Raw genomic sequence first — 24,229 nt, forward strand, 5'->3', positions numbered from 1 at the left:
TTCTGCTCATTTTCTGCAACAAAACCTGTAATCATAAAACGATTGTTAGAAATAAAAATCATAAGGCTTTTGCGCCTTTTCTTCCTTTGGCAACAATTCAGCTTGTTGCTCTAAATCTTCCTCCTCTGTCAGCACATCAGTATGTTGTTTTGAATTCTCAACAGAACTCACAAGACTATCAGCTAGTCTCTCCTCCACCCCATCTGTTTCAATGATGTATTTTTGTCCTTGTCCACTGTAGTGAACTTCTTCATTCTCATTCAGTTTTTATTTTACAACCTAAACACTTACTTTTTGCTTTTCTAGCCTTTTCTCCAAAAGACTTAACTCAAGCCACAAATTTTCCATGTCACTTGAAGTTTCTCCTAAAAGCCTTGTACAATCCTCACTATCTTCTTCTTTGTCACAAGTATAGCTTCTTGTTGACACTAATTCTTCCTTCTTGATTAGAATAAAATTCTGATCCTCCATCTCTGTGATAGTTTTAGATGTCTACCTATCACTCTCCCTTTTCCCATTTAATAAAATGAATTCCTCGTTGTTCTTTCAAATATCAAATTTCTTATGATAAGACATAATTGTTTAATCCGTACTGAAGATATTTCCTCCACTAACCATGGAATTTATGAACACCTTCTGTTGTAATAACTCAACGTGATCTTCATTTGAAAGGTAGTCATCATCATACTTTACTTGGAAACTTTCAGCTTCATTCAAGACAATTCCATAAAATGGTTTGTCTTCTGCAATACCTGCATTCACGCACAACTTGTCAGTTGTAAAACCATAAGACCTCATGATCTCATCTGATGATTCAATCACCAATTCCTCCTGCTGTTCCAAGTCCTTTCATGACTTAGAAATATTTCGATGGTCTTCTCCTTAATCTCATCAAGTCCTTTACTTGATTGCTTGATATCCTTCTCTACTTCTTATTTTTAGAACATAATTTAGATTCTACCTATCTTCTTCCTTCTTTACATCAATATCAGCAAATTTCCCTCCTTCACATGTTTCACCTACAAACATACACAAATTGTCATATTTAAAATCATGTGACCCTTTGGTCTCACTCGAAGTTTCAATCTTCAAGTCTTCATATTCACCTAGAACTTCACCCTGCTCTGCTTCACAAATGGAAACTTCCATTTTCAACTCAGCTTCTCTAAGTTCTTCCACCAGGCTCTTCACTTGCCTCTATTGTAGCCTTCTTTGTAACTTATGCCACTTCACTGGATTTTTCTTCAGGACCCAACCTTGTCTTTGGATTTCCTCTAGTATCATCCTCAATACATTGAGGTGTTCTTTCATCTCAGCAATCTCTTTATCAAATTCATCTTGACTCATCCTCCTTCTTCACTTTTCTTCTACCGTGGTCTTCCTCAGAACCTCTACTATGACTATCAGTAGTCATCTCCTTTTCCATCTCCATGCGTTCCTCACTCATTCCATATGAGCTGCACTAAAGCCTCTGCAATAGTAGGCCCTCCCTGTTTCCACTTACCTCACCAAGCTTTACTCTCTACTTTGTATTTTCACAAGTACTTGATTCTCTATCTCTGGAACCTCCTTTGAGCACTCTCCTCTGCTCCTTCTAGGATTTAACTCATCTGCACGTCTTAAGAACATATATGTCCTCTTTATGCAACCTTTGTTGTAATTTCTCAAGGTTCTGCCACATTCTGCTTTCATTTAGAAACTTTTACTAGCTTCTTTTATCCCTTAGGAATTCTACCCACATCCTCTGTTGAATTTCCTTTGTGAGTTGCAACAATATCTCTACAGTAACAAGTCTCCTTCTTGCTACATATGCCTCACTATGCTTCTTTCCTCTAAGATCAGTCTTTTAGCATCTCTCTGGTTCTTTCCTCGAACATCTTGCTGACTAAAAATTCTACCCGACACATCTTTTGTTGGAATTGTTATCTCTAAGACAACTCTACCCACAATCGCAACTATGGATTTGCCTCAACAAATTCTATCCAACTGCAGGTGGAAGTTGTTCTCAGTTTCTCTTTATCACTCCTTGCTCTAGGTTGCTGCAATCTTCTCACCTTCTTATGCTGCTACCTGTGCATCATTATACAAACCACAACTCTCCAATCTTCAAATCATACTAAAACAAAAACATACCATCTCACCTTCAAGATCTCTGCATGATCTTGTTCCACCATTTCCTGCACTTTGAATGGATTGTCCTCTGTCTCTTGCATCTGCAGGTCTTGCTACACATTATCCCTATGTGACTAGTCTTTGTCAAATTGGAATCTGATCTCCCTTGCCTGCATACACATCTTTATACATAACTATGTTCTAAATTCTTTTCAAAGAAACTTTCACACATAATTTATTTTTTCTGCTCTGATACCAAAATGACATAGGAAAGACCTGTGAATACTCACAGTATGCTTATGTTATGCATAAAACTATTTACCCTAGGAATTTCAAACTCCCTACCAAGTCAAATCTTCAATCGCTTTAAGGTTTAAGGCCCCCTTAATAAATCTCAGCAGAATGATTTGTTAGCTAATCCAGTCTACCATTAATCCATCCTTAGTTCGGGACTTTGTTCAACCTCATAAAGCTTCGTTAGTCTTTGTGGCCACACATATAACCAAAACCCACAATCATTCCTTGGTTATATTCGGTCTTAACCCGTAAAAACTTTAATGGCTTATTTCTATTATAAACTTTATACAATAGAAATATTCTGCAAAGCGCACGTAAACTTACCTTTTCCTGTTTCCTCAGCCTTTACACATTTACTGAGGCTTTCCTTTATCGTAATCATGGGTTTCAAAAGGACTCTTCAGAATCTAGCATTCACAACTCCATATCTACGGGATGCGATCACACTATCCACTATTTCACAACCTTTATATATTTCTCTGACTCTCTATCTTTTGCATTCATTCCCCACCATTGGTTTACTCCACCAAATCCATCGGTGTCGCAATTCTCGTGGATCACACTAACATGCCTTCCTCCTTTCACATCCGATATGTGATAAACACAACCAGACTCCAAATACAATAAACCGTGTCCATAACTTTCTTGGGTCTGCTCTTACATCGCACATCGCAAGACTTATCGGGTCCGCTCAGTATTGTTCATCGCAATACCAAAAATCGGAATTGCTTAGGGCATGGTACATTTACCATGGAATATTGCAATGCGAACTAATCGTCAATCACATCAGACTTCGCACATTGCATTTCTTAAGGCCCATGGTTCATTCCTCACAAAATAGATTTTTCGATGTGGGGTTTATCACGATCCTCTACTGTTGATCAAAGCACTTGATCTAATGGTCATCAATGATCTCGCATGTCCCAAATCGCAATCTCTTAAGGCTGGGTTCATTCACTCCTGAGTTATGTTGTGATGTGATTCTAATTGAGGTTGTCAACCATTTGTTTCTTGCTCCATTCTATACAACTTAATCCTGGCCACTTGTAAGGAAAAAATCTTGTCCGTTGATCATATAGATCCAACGACTCCTGTGTGTCGACACTTCACTTCTCGTTCTTTTCTTTATTTGTGATTTTTCACCATTTCTTCAGTATTCTTATGTGGTTTTGGGTTTCTTCAAGGTTCTCGTCCTTCCACTGTTCTGCTACGCAACTGCCTCCTGAGCTTAGCTTCGCATGTTATTTAATCACTGTCCCTCGAAAGATTTACTTTGATCCTTCAATTGGTTTCAACGATCCATTCTAATCCTCCATATCATTCTTCTTCTCTGTGTTTTGCCTTCGGATTCTACCTGCATACATATACTATGCAAACCTCTGATACACACATAATTCATCATTCCATACTCCGATCACACATTTACACAGTTTTGGAATTGAAGCTCTGTATATACATGTATAAGAAAATGATTACATAAAAAACCCTCTGTCTCTCTGGCATGATCTTCTAATGTCAGTGGCCTTTGTTTCACAATTTGGCCATAGGCTTACAATCAAACCTCTAATTCTCAACCTCACAGACTAACCAGCTAACCTTCTATCTAACTATCTAACCTCTGACTATGTATTTTATGCTTACATTTATACAAAAGGATTCTACAACCAATTCTTGGTTTAGATCCACAAGCATCTCAACAAAATCCTAAAATCTCTTCCTTATCTCTAAGGATCCTCTCTAATCCACAAAATCTTGAACTAACTCCTAATCTAAGATTTACAATTAATTCTCAAATCTATCCATCTCTTAACTATCCTAATTCTATCATGTCCTCTTACATTCGAGAAAATTTATAAATATGTCTCACAATATTCAATTAAATCCTATTCTCATTAAAATCGCTCAAAAGCCTAAATACCTACGTTAATTCAACACTTTGGAAACCAACTTCCTTAAAACACAGGACCCCCTATGTCTTTTAAAATACAATGATATTGTTGAGCTGATTACTCCTACATCATAGAGGGTCTACTTGGATTGAGTGATTCTGCCCCTTGTGTTTATAGGATTTGGGAAAAGGGTTCTCCAATCCTTCATTTCCATAGCTGTCTCACTCTCCTATTTCACTTCTTCTTCCCAATCCTGTAACAGTTTGTGAATTTCCTCATTTTTGCCTTCGTGGTATGCCGTTGTCGCTTCACTTATTAACCTTTCCACAGATTTTTTCCCTTTACATCCCTTAGATGGGCCCGGTTCTGTGTCCTTCCTAGTCGTTTGGGGCCTCCTTCCATGGCCACGGTTTTTGCAAGACGTGCCATGTTTTTTCTTCCCCAACCCTATTCATTGCAACAAATCATTAACCAGTTATAATTTTACGTCATACAACAGGGGACTTGCACATAGGTGGTAGCATTACAACACACCAACCCGCCTCAATCATACCCTCCCCTATTGGTTATAGTGTCTAGCCCTTCGGGGTTGTAGGTCAATTCCCGAGATGGGGCTGATCCACGACCAAAACCAGAGGTTACACTTTTCCTCAGACACCTCCTCTCAACCTCAATCTGGTTTTCTTCCACTCCCCGGTTCTAGGTTTGTAAGTTCTTCCACTTTCCAACTCTCAACCAAACTAGGCTATCATACCTTTTCCCCTATACTGAGGATGCAAAAGGAGGACCCACCCCAATCATCCACCCATCCCTAAGCCCCATGACACCGCCATCACCAATCTTCCTTCCATAGCCAGTGCCACTCCCTTTCCAGACTTTTTGCCAATAATTCTGGACCTTCTCCCTTGTGCCAAGGTTTCTACCTACCTCGTTGTGACTACGCATGGACCTAAAGCAAGGGCTGCCATGCAGAATGTAGGTGGACTGGCCAACTCTACCCTGAGGGCCTGTCTCCCTATCTTTACCAGCACGACTCCTACAAACTACACAACTAGGCCCTCTGTCCAATGCCAACATAATTCCCATACCGGAAAGGAGAAACTAAAAGAAAAGAGAAATGGAGAGTATACCAAAAGGGTGCGAGACATAGACATATAACCAAGGACATGCCACTAACCTACACCCCCAGCTCTTCCAACACTAGTCAATTTTGCGATTCTCTCCCATAATTCCTCCCCTCACACTCAAATGAAAACCAAAACAGGTCAACATTACGAGAGCATAAAGATATCTGAGTACATACATGTTGCCCTCCACACAATCGATATTCTTATCATTGTTGATGGTGTCATAGAGCCTGTTCATTGCACCAGTGTCCCCATCCATAAACGATCTGAAAAACACCAACCTCCCCTGCTTCACTGCTACTAAGACCAACACTATCTTTACTCCTATTGCCACCTTTCCCATATTGACTGCGTGCCATCATGCAAGAGGCCACCACACCCATTGACTCGAGTGTGTGGGGGGTGGTGGTATTGTACTCTGAGGTACAGACAATTAACCGCTTGTTTGAGTGCTCAACTGGCGGCTTGTGCGTTGATTTGGATACATTAAAATGCTGTTATTATATGATATAATTATTAAGTTTAATTTGTTTAATTAAAATTATTTTATATTAATATTTAAATTTGATTTTTTATATTTATTAATTATAATAAATAATAATATATATTAATATTTTAGAATTATTTTCAATTATTTATAAAAATATTATTAAAATAAAATATATAATTTCTAAATTTTAAATTATCTAAAAGTAAAAACTAAATTACTCACAAATATTTATAGTTTTACTTTTATATTATATATTATATATGTTTGTACTATTTATAAATGTTTAAATAGTCACATCATTCCTCTTTTTACACTATCTTAAAAATTTCTCAAGTTTTATTATTACATTTCTAAATTTTATTTGATAAACATAAATATATGAAGTGTAAGGTCCCACCTTACCAACCATCAATAATATAGAGAAGTAAAGGTCACATTGAATACTATTACTCAATTTTTATTTTTTTATTTTTGTTTTATTCATAATATGAATAACTTAGATATTATGTAATCATGTTCCTTCAACTATTTCAATGTAAGAATATAACATAAGAAGTCGGGGTTAACTTTCCCTTAATATCACAAAATATATTGACCCAACAACATTTCCAAATTCATCAATTAAAATTCCCTACCCTAATTATTAAGCTAATGCTTCAGTCATGAGAATTATATAATGAATATTGCAGCAAGAGAAATTAGTGTTACCAATTCAGAAGCATATTATTCTTTAAATTTTTTCAAGTAAAACAATGGACCTGCATAAACTGGGCACAAGTGGTTGTTTTAAATAGTGATTGAAGCACAAGAATTCACCCATGAATACATGCAGATCATACAGAAATTATTATTGCATTTGCACAAATTCCTACAGAATTAGTCACTGTACAATTGTTTCCAATAAAAACACCTAAAAGTAACACCTACCTTATTCTCTATTCTTTTTTTTTTTTTTTGTGTAAGTAAGAATTTGTATTATAAAGAAAATATAGTACAAGACTTCTGCAGCTGCAGAAAACGGGCCGCTAAACAGCAGGCCAAGCCACAGTAGACTAAACGAAAAGACGGCCCACCACGCAGGGCGGCAGAGAAACACTTAGGCTGAAAGGGTAGCCGGAAAGGATAAAAAATCCACCTCGGCTCCCAGGAGAGGCAGAGAAAAGAGCACAGCTAAGCTAACAAAAACCAGAAAAAGAGGGAAAACCGGCCAAAACCAAAGATTCTACACAACGAGGGTGGAATCATTTGGTCGTCCTTTTTTCCCTTTCTTTTTGCCTACTTTGACCCAACCATCTGGACTTTGCTGGTTTGGAATGATCTGTAGACTGCGTTGGGCTGAGGGAGAAATCTCCTTGTCTGAATCCGAAGGAGAAGCCTCATGAGAACGCTTCTGAGAAATAGGAGGGACTGAGGCTTCCTTATGACAAACTGAAGTTGAAACCTGTGCTGGAGTTTCGGCCAAGATTTCCTCATCTGGCTCCTCGTCCTCTTCATCAGAGCTGGAAGAGACATCCAATGGGGAGGATCATGAGGAATCCATCTTTTGGACTTTGGCTTGGAGTTGGCCTTCTTGTTTTGGGAGAGAATGGAAGGACACGAATTTTGAAGGTGCCCTGTGAGATGACAGATTCGGCAGCGAAAGGCTGTATTCTCGAAATCCAGGGATTGGGTCCAATGGAAGTCTCCTATTTTAAGAATGATTTGATCGGGCAGTCCTTTGCTTATGTCTATTTCTGCGCAGATTCTGGTGTAGGTGTAAATTCCTTTTTCCACTCTTGAGTAGTCTGCGTTGAGGAAACGTCCTAATGAATTACCAATTCCTTCAAAGACCTACCTTATTCTCTATTCACACTTCAACAACTTATTAAATTCAGTTTCACATTCATAAAAAAACTTGCATACATAGGAAGCTACATCCATTAAATAATCTATTCATAAATTTTCTAGTGCATAAAAGCTATAGTAAGTAGGACATTTACTCTAACAATTTATATGCATAAAAACTACATCCATTGAAGTTTTGACAAACACTTTGCAAGCGTGCAATCTACAAACTACATCCATTGAGGCCTTTTGACTAACACTTTGCAAGCATGCAATCTACAACCATTAAGGCATTTTAACAAACACTTTGCAACATGCGATCAACAACCATTAAGGCATTTTGTCAAACATTTGGAAGCCACAATCTCTTAAGGAAATTTGACATGAATATAAGATTCTCCATCATCCTATTTAGCTCATAAAATTTATATATTAATTCTTGAAATGACAAAATATTAAAACAATGACTAAATCATCTTATTCTTTCACCAAAAACATGAGAACAGGTGTTGAGCCTCCATTTTTTCCAAATTTTCATGATTTACCTAAGTAATTTTATTTCTGTACTAAGTGTCTACAATCATTATTATTCGTTTTACACATTATTAAGTTATCATTTAGAGGCATTTAGAGCTGACAATTGTTTCTCTATGAACTCTTCTTGTTTTGTTAATTTAATGTGAAAATATCATTAATGTCAGGCTCTTTGTGGTAAGTGTTAACATTCCTGTAGTAGCAGTTCCTGTACTAGATGTGCCTGCACCAACATTCCTGCACCAGCGCTGCCTGCACCAACATGCCTGCACTAATTTGGGGATTTGATACATTTACACATCTATAGGGAAATATGAAAGAGGTTTTTGTTAAAAAGGGTGTTTGAACACTTCCACATAAGCTAAGATACACCCGGGTCATACGGATTTATGTTTAGGCAATAATTAACGACTCAACCCCAAATTCGCAGCAGTTTCCAAATTGCCAACTTTTGTCTCGTTTTTCGTACACGTGGAGGTGAATGAAGTAATTCTAGAACATGGGTTTTGGTCCCAGTATAACAAGTTTCCAAAACCTAAAATTGATTTCTAAAATTCATAATGGTCTAGAAGTTACATAACATTCTTTGAGGCAGTTTTATAAAAATAAATTGTTTTTCCATAATTTTAGCATCTCAGATTTCAAACAATGATTTTCAGGAATGATTTCTGAGGCAATGTATCTGAGCCAGAAAATTATGAGAGAAGTTATTGTTGAAAATATAACAAGCTAGATTTCCTCTAAACATTTTTTCAAAATTCGTAATGGTTAAGGAGATACATAGAATTCTTTCGAGGCATTTTGTTAAAAAAACTGATTTTTCCAAAAGTGTAGAAAATGGCCAGACTTGGGAAATTCGTGCTAGATCTTCATTCCTTCAATGGGTAAATGGTTGTACTGATATTCTATTGATGAATATCAGTTGGGATTCAATCCCCATGTTATTTTCTAAAGAAACTGTCATGTAAAAACCAATATAAAAGAGAGGAGCTAGGTAGGTGTGGGGAGGATGGTAGTTTGTAGTTTGTAAATTGTATTTCATTTGCAGAATAGGGAATTAGATCTTTTTGTGCATGTAAGGAGGAACTGCGCATCAATTGGATGATCCCTGGAGGGGACCATTGGAGCCAGCGCCAGATTGTTTAATGAATATGTAACAAGACTTCTGAAATGAATTTCTTTTGCATTAAATTTTGAATTCTGGTTTCTACTCTTAAATGAGTTTATTTGGCAATCACTTCTGAGTAATTTTGTTTCTCTATAATGTTCTAAGATTGTGATTTAAATTGTTGCAAGGGCAACGAGCTGGATGGTTGGGCCCACTAGCCAGTCCGTTGCCCCAAACCTATTAACTTTCATTTGCTGCATTTTAGTTTGTTTGATGTGAGTGTGATCTTAGATAATTTTGCAATTTAATTTCATAGCTCTTCTTTCAGTCATTTCATTTTCAATTTCATTCCAAAAGCTTTATTTTAATTTTTTGGTTATTCAAGTTTAACATCAATTTTTTTTGATGTATTTTCATAAAGGCTGAACTAAAGTAAACGGTGAATGTTTTAACTATGTCTCTTATTTATTATTACAAAGATCTACCCTGATATCATTGCTACGTAACAAAGTTTATTTCCATAACACAATGGTGAAATAATTGCTGAGCAAGAATTCTAGTTAACTTAACTGAATATATACTCATAATTTCCTTTGAATATTCTACGAGACAGATTCCTGCACTTTTGCTGAAAACATTTATTCCAGCACTTTTGCAGAAAAACATTTATCCCTGCACTGTTTCAGGAAAGCATTTATTCTTGCACAGTTGCAAGAAAACATTTATTCCTGCACTTTTGCAAGCAGATGCTCGGATCAACAGAAGGAAAGATTGTGAATCTTATTGACAAAACGCTCACATAATTCTTCATTATAATTAAATGTTGCATATATTATAAGGAAGTATTTAATAAGATCAGGGTAAACAACATGAATTATATATTGGTTCTTATTGCATATTTCTCTTACAACTAAAGTACTAAATTTTCTTTAAGTGAAGCAGTGTATTATTATTTCAATTATTCTTAAAGCATTCAATTATTTCCTTAGATTAGTTGGAATGAAGTTGTGCGATTTCTCATTTAAATTCATGTTTGCAACATAGCAATGATGTTTTAAGAGGTTTCACATTCTTTATTTCTTGCTGTTTCTTTTGAATGGGGCCTACATGTTGGGTCCCTATAATACTAGTGATTACCCCATTACTATTGTAGTTGTACCCCTTATTAATATTTTTGTGCCCCCATTGTCCCCATATTGTTATTACTGTGCCCCATAGAATCCCTATATTGTTCTTTTTGTGGCTTTATATTATTATTGTTAGGTCGGTCGGGTTATATTGTGACTCCTTAGACTCCTATATATAGAAAGGAGGTTTTGTCATTTGAATCATCCAAGAATTGTTCATTTATGTAATGTAAAGGAGGTTCGCCCCTCGAAGAGGCTGAATTTTACGGCGTTGATCTATCTTTTCTATGTTTTTCTTGAGCTCGTTTCATAACATTTGGTATCAGAGCTTTGGATTCTAGGGTTTCGCTATTCCAAACAGGTCATCGTGGCATTTTTGCTATAACTTTTTTCTGCGATGTTTCAGAAACTAGAAAAAAACCCATTTGAGAAGACATCGCGCTGAAGCTCGGGTCTGAATTTCAGAGTTTTTCTCACTATATTTGTGGAGATATGATCTGAGGAAGTTGGTCTTTTTGCAGACTCCTGAATTACATTCCAAACAGGTGACCTGGGGAAAATCATCATAACTTTCTCTCTGAGCATCGGATTGAAATTTTGTAAGAAGGTCACTGTGGGATATTTGACATAACTCTTCATTGGAGAATCCAATTGGGGTCACACTGGAGGCATTGGAAAGAGGACACAGAGGGCTACCATAGGTCGCAATTTCAGAATTGGATGATCCAAAATTACAGAGATACATCAGAGGCAATATCGAGCTCCTACAAAGTGAAAAAAGGTGTGTAGATTTTTTAAATTTTTGCTTAAGCTTTGTTTGAAAAATTATTTTGAAGGAATTCAAAGGGCATAGTAGAGAATTAGTATCGGTAACTAATGCCCCCAGGAAAGGAAATGCAAACACCTAGTAAGCAACCTGAAAGCTCTAGCATGACTCATGAAGAAGAGGAAGAAGTGATACATGATATATCAAAATTACAAGACCAAGTGCAACAAATTTCACTCTCACAAAAGCTAACAGAAGCTAAGATAAATGGAGTGGAATCTAAGATAAAGGGCGTGGAAGCCAAGATTGATGATTTGAAGATAGATTTGAAGGCAGATTTGAAAAATTTTCTACAAGAAATACTTACTAATGGTAAAAGGGGAGGAAAGGAAACTCATGATGCAAACAAAGGAAATGTTAACCGTGATTTCATAGACTCTAATGTTGGATCGAAGATGCACCATATTCCAAAAATCGATATGAGGAAGTTTGATGGAAAGTATCCCGCAACATGGATATTACAGATGGAGCAATTTTTTGATCTCAATAATGTGCAAAACACACAAAAGGTACGTATTGCAACTTTATATTTGGAACCAAATCAGCTTGTATGGTATCAATGGCTTTGCTCTCGTAAACAATTTATCACTTGGGCAATTTTTACGGAAGAATTGATAGCACATTATGAGGATACAAGAAGCAACACTTTTTTTAGCCAATTGATAAGTCTCAAACAAAAGGGTTCAATAATGGAGCACATTGAGGAGTTCCAAAAATTGAACATAAGGGTAAAAAATATTCCAAAGGAGCATAGGATTGATGTGTTCATAGGGTCTTTAAAGGATAATATCCAACATGATGTTCTCCTTTGGGAACATGATTCATTAGAGAAGGCATTCAGGTTAGCAAGAAAAATGGAAAGCAAAATTATGGCAACCGGGAAGCATACCACTCACAACTATAAAGACGGAAGTGTTGTTGCCGCTAGTCTTCCACAACCTATAAGGTTGACACCACAACAATTGGAAGAAAAAAGAGCAAAAGGGCTTTGTTACAATTGTGATAGCAAATAGACTAAAGGTCATAAGTGTGCTGAGAAGAAATTATTCTACATAGACTGTGAAGAGGAAGAAGAAAAGCAGCAAGAAAGGTCAAAAGAAGAGGATACAGTCTAGGAACAAAGCCTAGATGAAGAACAAATGAATCCGACCATATCTTGTAATGCATTGGTGGGAATTGTCACTCCTCAAACCATCAAGATAGAAGGACAAATCAAGAAGAAAAAGGTAATAGTGTTGATTGATTCAGGAAGTACCCACAATTTTATTCATTGTAAGGTAGCAAAAGAATTGAATTGCTTCTTATACCAAGCACCAGAGTGTCAAGTGATGGTTGCAAATGGAGGAACAATAAATTGCTCTTGAAAGTTCCATAATATCAATCTATCCATGTGAGAATATGTATTGACTAGCCCAATGCTTTCCATTCCAATGGGAGGTGCTGATGTTGTATTAGGAGTCCAATGGCTACAATCCTTGGGTACAATAGCTTTTAATTTTCAAGAACTTTTCATGAATTTTTTTGTGGAAGGAAAGGAAGTTGAATTAAGGGGTATTGCAGGGAAACCAGGAAAGATAATCAGCTTTAATGGTATGACAAAGCTTCTAAAAAAGGAACGAAAAGGTGTAATTGCACAATTATGTTTGCTAGATGTTTTCACATTGGAATCATGTATTTCTCCAGATCTCCAAAAAGTCTTGGACAATCATTCCAAGGTATTTGAGACTCCCAAAGGTCTCCCACCTATTCGTGATCATGATCATGCTATTCATCTGATTCCAGGAAGTGTTCCTCCAAACATCAGGCCGTACAGATATCCCTATGCCCAAAAGAGTGAAATTGAACGTATGGTTGCGGAAATGCTAGAGGCTGGTATAATTCAACCGAGTCAAAGTTGTTTCTCTGCTCCAGTAGTATCGATGCACAAGAAGGATGGATCATGGCACATGTGTCCAGATTATAGGGAGCTCAACAAGCTCACTATTAAACATAAGTTTCCCATTCCTGTCATTGATGAATTACTGGATGAATTACATGGATCAATTTACTTCACCAAGTTGGATCTTCGTTCAGGATATCATCAAATCAGAATGAACACTGAAGACATTCCGAAAACAGCATTTAGAACTCATGAGAGTCATTATGAATTTTTGGTTATGCCTTTTGGCCTTACTAATGCACCCTCAACATTTCAAGGTTTGATGAATTCAATTTTCAAACCATTCCTTAGAAAATTTGCGTTAGTATTTTTTAATGATATACTAATCTACAACAAGTCTTGGAAGGATCATGTTGAACATGTTGACAGGGTGCTACAACTATTAGAGGAGAAACAATTATATGAAAAAAGATCCAAATGTTTCTTTGGAGTACAACAGGTGGAATATCTGGGTCCTATTGTATCTCATGAAGGAGTTAAGGTATAACCTAGCAAAATTAAAGCCATTAAGGAATGGAAAATCCCCACATCCATAAAGCATCTGCGAGGATTTCTCGGGTTGACAGGGTATTATCGCAAGTTTGTTAAGAATTATGGGAGAATAGCAGCACCTCTAACAACACTATTGAAGAAAGATCCATTTTCATGGACTCCAGAAGCAACAAAGGCCTTCGAACATCTTAAAGAGGCAATGTGCCAAGCACCTGTCTTAGCTACACCGGACTTCACAAAAACCTTTATTGTGGAATGTGATGCTTCAGGAAATGGAATTGGTGTTGTTTTAATGCAAGATGAAAGACCCATTGCTTTTGAAAGTCGTCCAACCAAGGGAAAGTTTTTACACAAAGCTATTTATGAGAAGGAAATGTTGGCAATACTCCATGCACTTAAAAAATGGCGACCCTACCTAATGGGAAGACACTTCAAGGTAAAAACGGATCATGATAGCCTTATATACTTTTTAGAACAAAGATTATCCTCTGAAGAGCAACAAAAGTGGGTCACAAAGATGTTGGGTTATGACTTTCAAATCATCTACAAAAAAGGGAAGCAAAATGTGTTGGCAGATGCACTCTCAAGAAAGGATGAGGATGTGGAAGCATTGTTGTGCGCCATTTCTATTATCCAATCAGATTGGATAAATGAAGCAAGGGAGGAATGGAAGAATGACGAAGAAGTGTGGGCACTTATTCGAAAGTTACAACAAGATTCCAGTACGTCGGATACCTTTAGCTGGAAAAATGATTCGTTATGGTACAATTATCTGTTATACCTCTGTAAGAATTCCCAGCTAAAACAAAAGATTCTTATGGTAGGAGGGCACTCGGGATTTTTAAAAACTTACCACAGGGTTAAGAAGGAATTTTTTTGGGTGGCCTTAAATCAGATATTCAAAAGTTTGTGGCGGAATATTTGGTTTGCCAAAAAAATAAAGTTGAAACAATTAAGACACCGGGTCTATTACAACCTTTATCCATTCCAAGCCAACGTTGGGAGGAGGTTTCAATGGATTTTATCACAGGTTTACCCAAGTCCGAGGGAAAGAGTGTCATCATGGTGGTAGTTGACAGACTTACCAAGTATGCACACTTTTTTGCATTATCACATCCATTTAAAGCCAGTACAGTTTCTACTACATTTATGGAAACAATTCAAAAGCTACATGGAAACCCAAAGATTATTGTAAGTGACAGAGATCCCATTTTCACTGGAAATTTTTGGACAGAATTATTTTCTTCTCTTGGTACTCAGTTAGCTCATAGCTCGTCTTATCATCCTCAATCTGATGGGAAAACTGAGATAGTAAACAAATGGTTGGAAGGATATCTTCGTTGCTTTGTATCTGATAAACAGACACAATGGGTCAAATGGTTGCCTCTGGCTGAATGGTGGTATAACACTTCCTTCCATACAACAACAAAAATGACCCCATTTATGGCACTTTATGGGTATCAGCCACCATCCATCACATCATATCTAAGAGAAAATTATAAGGTTCAAGTAGTGGAACATCACATTGAACATCAACAACAAGTCCTCCAAATCTTAAAGGATAACCTCATGTTGGCACAAAATAGAATGAAACAACAGGCAGATCAACATCGCAGCGAAAGAAGTTTTGATGTAGGTGATTGGGTATTCCTACGGCTACAACCATATAAGAAAATATCCCTCAAGAAAGCTAAGAAGGATAATAAATTATCACCAAAGTATTATGGTTCGTACAAGGTGTTGCAAAAGATTGGTACTATGGCATACAAATTGGAGCTTCCTGCAGCTTCTCGATTGCACCCAGTTTTCCATGTTTCATGTTTAAAGAAGGTTATAGGTGATAAGCTTCCAGTTCAAACAATATTACCAGAACTTGATGAGGAAGGAAGAATTATATTGGAACCAGAAGCAGTCACAGAAACAAGAACTCAACAGCTACGAAATCGATCAATTTCAGAGTATCTTATCAAGTGGAAGAACTTGTTTGCTGAAGATTCCACATGGGAGGATGAGAATTTTATACAGAAGCATCTAGAACTACTCAAGTGTTGAGGACAACACTTTTTTGAAGGAGAGGGGCATGTTGGGTCCCTATAATACTAGTGATTACCCCATTACTATTGTAGTTGTACCCCTTATTAATATTTTTGTGCCCCCATTGTCCCCATATTGTTATTGCTGTGCCCCATAGAATCCCTCTATTGTTATTTTTGTGGCTTTATATTATTATTGTTAGGTCGGCTGGGTTATATTGTGACTCATTAGACTCCTATATATAGAAAGGAGGTTTTGTCATTTGAATCATCCAAGAATTTTTCATTTATGTAATGTAAAGGAGGTTGGCCCCTCGAAGAGGCTAAATTTTAAGGTGTTGATCTATCTTTTCTATCTTTTTCTTGAGCTGGTTTCATAGCACTACATTCCCTTGTCCCCTGGACAATTGAGGAAGACTTACTGCAAGAGTCAACTCAACCCAAAGAGGAGCCAGAAGAAGATTCTCGGAGTGTGTTTACTTTTCTTAAAATAGTCTTGTTTATTTTTCTTGAATGATGCTCCATTTGAATTTCTTGCAAGAGTTTGGTTTTTATTTAATAGATCCCCGAGGTCGTATTCTGGCATATATTGTGTTACGCCTCTAAGTCTACTTACCCAGATTGAAAAATTAAATGTTGGTGTAAATCTTGCATTTATACTACCTGGCATTTTGGCGTCATTGCCGAGGAGGCGTTGTAGGATAAGGCCTCAATGATTTGTCATGATTTTCTCTTTTCTTCTCAATTGAATTTCTAGATTAACGAGATTCCCCTTTTTTACTGAAGCATAGTGGATGGCATTCCCAGAGAGTTCACAAGCAAAGTTTTCCTTTCTGCAAATGAGTGATTTCCTTTACTGCAAATTGTGATGCCCTATTTGTTTCTGTGTTACTTTTTTTTTCAATAGAGGTTATTTAATTTCCGCAAGTGTGCTTTCCTTAGTTTATAATCTTGGTTTTTTCTTTTTATTGCAATTGATCATTTGAGTTTTTCAGGTTGAAAGAACCCCCCACCCTACATACACCATTCATGTGCTAACGAAAGTACCAGTTGGATTGTTAAAAACAGGAAAATGGTATTTTGAGGAATCATCCAATGAGGAATTTTTATGCTGCTACAGAGACATACAATTCATCTAATGAAGAACTAACAATCAAAAAATTTAATATTTTGATTGAACATAAAAAATGATATAATTAAATCTTTAATTTCAAAATTGGATGATTTGTAGGAAGAACGAGAGCAGGATGAAAACCCAAGCTTATCTTTTGCGCCAACTGTAGAAAGCAGGGAAAATTTTAAGAACCCCCCCTAAATTTATAAATATAATAAATGGACGAATCTCCATGGTATATAGGAAAAATGGAAGGCGATTTTATCAATAATATAAGATGTATATATAATTTTTTGGCGAATCTTTCACCAGGCATGGCGAATATTTTACTCAATTATAAAATCTTGTTAGATCTTGGGGAGTCTTTCACTAAATAATAAAATAGAATTTCCCCTTTAAATAGTCTATGCTCACATGAATACCACGGTATTACCATGGGTCAATACCATGGGTTATCATAAACCTGGAGCTTAAAAATTACTATTAGTAACTTATAAAAATTAATAAAATTAATAGTTGATTTTTATTTTATTTTTTATTTTAACCAAGCTAAAATGTTTAACCTACATTAAATTACAACATCCATTTTTACTCTTGACCAAGCCCCAAGAGGATCAAATATTTTTTCACTCTATGCTAGTTTTCATATCACGATATTTGATACCTCTCGGGGGTTAGTAGATCCAGAGTAAAGATGGATCTATGCTAGTTTAATTCCCCCATTTAAATAGGCTACATTCCAGGTGAATACCATGGGTCAATACCATATGCCATTTTGGTGAATACCATGGGTCAATACCATGTGCCATTTTTATTTTTATTAATTCTAATATTAGGGTTAATAATGGTTTTTTGCATGGTATTATTAACAATCTAGTCCATGGTATTTGTCCCATAGTATTTTGCCCATAGGTTTCACCTAATTATAACCCATTTTTTGAGTGTTCGTAAATATATGTTGACTTATGGAGTAAATATAAAAAAATGTTTTATTTGTTTACCATACCTCTGGTTTATATATATTTTTATTAATTTACCATACCTCTGTTACAAATATGGTATTTGGCCCATAGGATTCACTTAAATAAAACCTCTTTCTTGAGCCTTCATAAATAGAATGAGGGTTATGGACTAAATATAAAAAGAGGTTTTATTTATTTACCATACGTCTAGTTTATTTATATTTTAATTTATTTACCATACCTTTTGAGTAAGTATAAAAAGATGTTTTATTTATTTACCATACCTCTCATTTATTTATATTTTTATTAATTTACCATACCTCTTTTATAAATATGGTATTTGGCCCATAGGATTCACTTAAACAAAACCTATTCTTGAAAATGGGTGAATGGAAGGTTGTAACTCCTAATTTCAAGGGCTAAATTTACCTTTTTTACCCTCTCCCTTAAAATAATGTGGGCTATTTGAGGTGATTTGTAAAAATGTATTATGATACAAAATATTCGCCCACTAAAAATTTAAAACCCCTTAATTTCGCCAAAGGGCGAACATTCGCCCCTAAAATTATCCTTGGTAGAAAGAAACACCTTCTTGGAAAGTGTCCACTTAGTAGCCTGAAATTTTGCAAAATTTGTGAAGAGGATCATCTAATGGAATGTTTCCCATTACTGCCAGGATTACTAGAGGTACTCAGGAAATCAAGTAAGGAGTCAAATCGAATACTATGTATAACTCAAAACACCTTATTATTTGAGACTTGGAATAATGCTTATTTTCCTGAGCAGGTTTCTCAAAATATTTATAATCCTCTAATTTCATGGAAAACTTTTAATCCTCTTCCAATCGAATATCCTACTTCATGGCAACAGTGGCCCTCTCCTTGGCCCTCATCCTCGAGTCGGATATCTTGATGGCCTCAAGAACCATTTGGATACTTATCTCTGGGTCAATCTCCCATGCAAATTCAATCATATGACCACCAACAACAACCACAATTTCTTTCCAATACTCCATTAAGTTATCCTCCCCCATGGTCTCAGCCGCATGTGCAACCTTACCCTAGCCTCAATCCATACCCTACCCCTTATCCTAATCATTACCCTACTCCTTATCCTTACCCATACCCTAGCTCTCATTCAAACCCTAATCTATACCCTAACCCTAGTCCATACCCTTATCCATACCCTAGACCTAACCCTAGTCCAAACCCTAATCCCAATCCAAACCCAAGCCTTAGTCCAAGCATTAACCAAAACCCTAGCCCAAACCATATCATAAACCCTAATCTAAACCATGAGGTTGCACAACAGTTGGAACCACCTATTCTTCCGGTTGATTCCCATGTTGAACAGAATACTACATCTTCCATGTTTCGAAAGGGAATGAATTTCGAAACTTCCCCCATTACCACTGAACATTCACCCTGGGAAGTTGTCATTCAAAGATAATCGGAGGAGAAATATTTCATTGGAACTTATTCTCAAAATGTTCTTGAAGATCAAAACCTTATAATCTCTCTCAACCATTCTTGTCAATTTGGAAATAAAATATTTGAGCCTGAATTTGAGGGATTTATCTTTTGTCTTTCAGTAGATCCTTTTTGCCTCCAGGTGAGTGACTATCAAACTGTGGAAGACTTGCATCAGTTGGAGAATCATACATGTGTGGATTTCATCGAATCTTGGTTTTGAGAAATCATCAAGCCACCTAATTTCCTCATTGTTCAGAAACTCTTGGTACCATATCAATTGAAGCAATTGGTTTCTCACGCTTTGGTATGTCTTGAAGTTTATTCTTTAAAACTAAGTGTGAGTATAATCAGAATTTTGTTGTGCAATTGGTTGCATTGGAAGTCCTCCTATACTTAAAAGGGAGTCTTCCTATTCTTAATAGGGTAGAGTATGGTAGAAGAATAAAGAAATGCCGTGAATAAAGATGTTACAACAATGCAATTGGGGTTTTGACTTTCAAAGCATAGCCACTGAAACCGCTTTTAATCCACATAAGTTTTTAACACACACGTCTGTGACAATTCTTGTTGAGTGTGATTCACTCTAATACCTCATGATTTTTCAAAAGTAACCATGATTAACCACTCTAAAGAAGTTGTCATATGAAATATATATTTTCAGTTTCCCTGAGAAGGTACTATTGGAGAGCCCCCTATGGTGGACCACTCTTGTAAAGATCATAATAAGCTATTCATGAGAACACTAGCATTATTAACTTAAAGAATATTTTATCATTATCTGGGATATTTTTAATAAGTCTTTAAGGTAGAGGAACTAGCCAGTAATGATTAGTAATTAAAAACTTTTCACGCCATCCCGTACACTTAAAGAGTAGATCTGTCTCCCCACTTATTAAGTAACGTTTAAGGTTAATCACAATCAAAATTTATAAAATATTTAGGGGAGGATAGGAGGTCTCATGATGAGCCAACCTACCATGATCATGAGACCTAACATGCATGACATTACTATTGCTGGTCACCAAGCCAGAGTAATGGCTTTCAGCTGAAAAGCTGGAAGACAGGAGGTATCATCACGAGACGACCTATTCATCCATGTTATTTCTTGCGAGTGGCACTCCCATCAGCTGGTTACCAAGCCAGGACAATGGCCTTCATATAAATTTAAAGAAAAGGCAAATAAGCTAACTCTGAATCTATATCTAGTAAGTGGGACATAGGCATTTCACTGGGTTAAAATACATCCCTACCGAGGTTATAAACACCTGCGGGCAGCAGGGCCATGTCTGTGGTATTAAAGTTAATTACATAATATGATTTACTTGGTTATCTTTATCTTTCCCTAAAGCGCATCATTTTATTTCTTCGATAATGGTTTTAAGATGCTTTGAGCATGATGCTTTGAGTTCTATCTTTCAAAAATTAGGAATCGTTAATGATGTGGTACCCTTAGTGAAGGTAATTCTTTGTACTTGATTAAGGAGAAATTTACTTTGGTGTTCAATTCGTTGATCGGTCCAGGAAGGTGTCATTTTGTTTTATCTTTATCTCCCTTTTCTGGTATCATAACTCACTTAATTTTTATATGGTATTTAGAGTGATGAATTACTTAGTGATGATTACTCACAAGGTGTTGATGGAAAAAAATGTCTATTGTTTGTGGTTTCCTTTAAATAAGCACTATGTGACGTAGGTAGACGATTGTTTTATTAGGTGAAGGATTCTTATGGTAATTTTCTTGAAATTGCACGTATTCAACAAAGATTTGATTTTTATCATGATTGTTAATAAGACTCTGGACAAAAATAAGAGCTCTCAAATCTATGGCAAGAAGGGAATCCAACTGAAACAAGACAACAAGCATGTGATTTCTATCATAAAGGTGCAATATTTTTTTCCATAATTTATGGTAAAAATCATTTCTTTCCTATACTTGATGTTGTTGTAATTTTATCATTCATGCACTCGATATTTTCATAATGGATGTAACATGGATTTAGTTGGAACTGTAATAGTGATGTTCCAAACTTGATGAATACTTTAAATGATGACTTACCATGATATCTACATATTTCCTTGCTAAGATTTTTTTTTGCTGACACTTTTGTTGGAAATCATAATTTGATCTTAAAAAATTTAGAGGCATTTAGAGCTGACAATTTTTTCTCTATGAACTCTTCTTGTTTCGTTAATTTAATGTGAAAAAATCATTAATGTCAAGCTCTTTTGTGGCAAGTGTTAACTTTCCTGTAGTAGCAGTTCCTAGACCAGATGTGCCTGCACCAACATTCCTACACCAGCTCTGCCTGCACCAACATGCCTACACTAATTTGGGGCTTTCATACATTGACACATCTATAGGGAAATATGAAAGAGGTTTTTGTTCAAAATGGTGTTTGAACACTTCCACATAATCTAATATACACCCAGGTCGTACGGATTTATGTTTAGGCAATAATTAATGCCTCAGCCCCAAATTCGAAGCGGTTTCCAAATTTCCAACTTCTGCTCGTTCCATGCATGTGAAGGCGAATGAAGAAATTCTAGAACATGGGTTTTGGTCCTAGTATAGTAAGTTGACAAAGCTTCAAACTGATTTCTAAAATTCGTAATGATCTAAAAGTTACATAATGGTCTTTGAGGAATTTTTCTAAAAATAAACTATTTTTCCATAATTTTAGCATCTCAGATTTCAAACAATCATTTTCAGGCACAATTTACGACGAAATGGATTTGAACCAAAAAATTCTCAAAGAGGTTATTGTTGAAAATATAACAAGCTAGAATTTCTCCAAACATTTTTCTGAAATTCATAATGGTTAAGGAGATACACAGAGTTCTTTGGAGGCATTTTGTTAAAAAAAACCAATTTTTCTAAAGAAACTGTCATTTAGAAACCAATATAAAAGAGAGGAGCTACGTAGGTGTGGGGAGGATGGCAGTTTGTAGTTTTTAAATTGTATTTCGTTTGTAGGATATGGAATTAGATCTTTCTGTGCAGGGAAGGAGGAGCTGCCGCCAGTGGGATGATCCCTGTAGGGGACCATTAGAGCCAGCGCTGCATTGTTTAATGAATATGTAACAAGACCTTTAAAATGAATTTATTTGGCATTATATTCTAAATTCTAGTTTCTACTCTGAAATGAGTTTATTTGGAAATCACTTCTGAGTAATTTTGTTTCTCTATAATGTTATAAGATTTTGATTTAAAGTTCTGCAAGGGCAATGAGCTAGATGGTTGGGCCCACCAGCCAGTCCATTGCCCCAAACCTCTTAACTTTCATTTGCTGCATTTTAGTTTGCTTGATGTGAATGTGATCTTAGATAATTTTGCAATTTCATTTCATAGTTCTTCTTTCAGTAATTTCATTTTCAATTTCATTCCAAAAGCTTTATTTTACTATTGTGGTTATTTAAGTTTAATATCAATTCTTTTGGATGTATTTTCATAAAGGTTGAGCTAAAGTAAACGGTGAATGTTTTAACTGTGTCTCTTATTTATTCTTACAAAGATCTACCTTGATCTCATTGCTACGTAACAAAGTTTATTTCCAGAACGAAATGGTGAAATAATTGCTGAGCAAGAATTCTGGTTAACTTAACTGAACATATACTCATAATTTCCTTTGAATAGTCTATGAGACAGATTCCTGCACTTTTGTTGAAAAACATTTATTCATGCACTTCTGCAAAAAAACATTTATTCCTGCACTATTGCAGGAAAACATTTATTCCTACACTGTTGTAGGAAAACATTTATTCCTGCACTTTTGCAAGAAGATGCTCGGATCAGCATAAGGAAAGATTGTGAATCTTGTTGACAAAATGCCACATAATTATTCATTATAATTAAATGTTGCATATATTATAAGGAAGTATTTAATAATATCAGAGTAAACAACATGAATTATATATTGGTTCTTATTGCATATTTCTCTTACAACTAAAGTACTAAATTTTCTTTAAGAGAAGCAATGCATTATTATTTTGATTCTTCTTAAAGAATTGAATTATTTCCTTAGATTAGTTGGAATGAAGTTGTGTGATTTCTAGTTTAAATTCATGTTTGCAGCATAGCAATAATGTTCTAAGAGGTTTCGCATTCTTTATTTATTGAATCATTTTCTTTTGAATGGGGTCTACATTCCCTTATCCCCTGGACAGTTGAGGAAGACTTACTGCAGGAGTCAACTCAAACAAGAAGAGGAGCCAGAAGTAGATTCTGGAAGTGTGTTTACTTTGCTTTAAAGAGTCTTGTTTATTCTTCCTAAATGATGCTCCTTTTGAATTTCTTGCAAGAGTTTGGTTTTTATTTAATAGATCCCTGAGGTCGTATTCTAACATATGTTGTGCTACGCCTCTAAGTTTACTTACCTGGATTGAAAAATTAAATGTTGGTGTAAATCTTGCATTTATACTACCTGACAACAGGCGCACAAAGTTGGCAGCAGCAATCTACAAAATCTCCTAGATTTATGATCTTGGTTTTGAAACATGTTGTTTTGGAATCAAATCGAGGGTTACGGGTTCATATGTGTTAAATTGGCAACTAGGGCCAAACTCCATGTGGGTCGGCTTATTTATGGCAGCTGATAATTTTATTGGATCCCTCTCGTCGAGAGGTGTAGGATTGATCCAAAGATCATCCGATTCCGATAAGTATTTATGGAGATATGAATTTATTTTGTTTATGTAATTATTATCAAGCCGACCAGCACTTGAGTAGGCTCAGAAGCCCAATAGACGTGTCTATTCATCATCTTTGTTTTTAGTATAAATAGGTGAGGACTTGAAGTCATTTGGTGAGATATTCTTGAGTGATCTCTTCCTCTCCACGTCTTGGGTTTTTGGAGAAGGAGGGACACTAAAGAATACGCTGGCCT

This window comes from Pinus tabuliformis, chromosome 4_1 (assembly GCF_031772625.1).
Source record: "Pinus tabuliformis cultivar Carrire ecotype Pingquan chromosome 4_1, CPIR1, whole genome shotgun sequence".
Lineage (NCBI taxonomy): Eukaryota > Viridiplantae > Streptophyta > Pinopsida > Pinales > Pinaceae > Pinus > Pinus tabuliformis.